Source organism: Echinops telfairi, unplaced genomic scaffold (genome assembly GCF_000313985.2).
Source record: "Echinops telfairi isolate 266 unplaced genomic scaffold, ASM31398v2 ScPeMD7_3;HRSCAF=10, whole genome shotgun sequence".
NCBI classification, from domain to species: domain Eukaryota; kingdom Metazoa; phylum Chordata; class Mammalia; order Afrosoricida; family Tenrecidae; genus Echinops; species Echinops telfairi.
The window spans coordinates 33937765-33939228 of record NW_022103899.1 but is presented as its reverse complement, the minus strand read 5'-3'; positions in this window follow the sequence as shown (position 1 = coordinate 33939228).

Here is a 1464-nt window from a genome sequence, read left to right as displayed (position 1 = left end):
GTGGCACATAGTGGTTACATGTTGGGCTGCTAACCTTGAGGTCAGCAATCAGAAACCATCCACTGTTCCCTGGGGGAAAGATGAGGCTTTCTACTCTTGTAAAGAGTGAGTCTTAGAAACCCGTGGGGACAGTTCTAACCTGTAGTGCTTGAATGCCAGGGTTGCTATTAGTTGGAATCAACTCGATGGCAATGAGTTCTTTGGTTTTTGCACTGAATAGGAAGACGCCAATAGGTGCATCTTAGAGGGCTGCTCACAAGCTTCCAAGACCCCACCAACCAGGTACTCACCAAAGCAGGATGGAGAACATTATCACAATGGACTATGTTATGCCAAATGAGATTGATGTCGAGATTATGGTCTTCAAACCTCAAACCCAGTGACTCATTGCGTCAAGGTATTTGTGGTTGCGAATTGAAAGAGTATGTCATGATTATCCATGATGTGGTGTATAAGAGGAATGAAGGTGAGGTGCAGTACCCCTCATCCATCACAGGTTTGATCCAATGTAAAGGGAGTTGCCTTTATGCATGGTCTGCAACACTTTTTGTCTTATGAAAAACAATGAAGAGAGAAGCACTCAGAGAGGGGAGAGGAAGGGAGAGAGAGAAAGGGAGGGAGGGAGGAAGGTGAGAGGGGGAGATAGATAGATGATAGATAGATAGATAGATAGATAGATAGATAGATAGATAGATAGATAGATAGAAAGATGCTAACTACAACTAAGAAAAAAGAGCTGGGTGCAGAATTCGTCCTTTGGACCCAGGACTCTGATCTGTGAACCTTCTAGATCCAGGAAAATAATGATTCCAAGACACACGGAGATCTCCAAGGAATTCTGGGTCTACACATGCTAAAAGGAGCCCAGGATCTCCAACCTAAGTGGTGAACCAACTGAGAAAGCCTTTGCCTGGAGCTGGCATGTGAATTCAAACTTACAGATTCCCGAACTATGAGAGCATAAACTTGTGTTAGTTAAAGCTAGCTATCCTGCCTCATATTTCTATTGTAGCACTAGATAACTAAGACAAGTGTGAAAAGAAAAATAATTCAGTTCCTTTTCTTGGAATTGTCAAACATGTACCACTGGGCACATGTGAACACACACACACACACACACTCATACATGGGCTGTAGGGAGCGCCAGAAGATTCATGGAGAAATGAAAGGTAAAGATGCATTTCCCCACAAACTTTCTGAAGCCTCTTTATACATATATATTTGCTTTTGAGTTGTTCTTAACTTTGCTTTAAAATATATTTATTTATTTATGTTGTTGAGCATATACACAGCAAAAGATGCACTGATTCAACAGTTTCTACCTGAACAATTCAGCAACACTGATGACATTCTTTGAGTGATGCATTTGTTCTCACTTGCCTTTTTCTGAGTTGTCCTCCCCTTTAACACAAACCCAAAGACGCCTATTGAGTCTCTTCCAATGGTGTTGTCAAGTTGACTCCT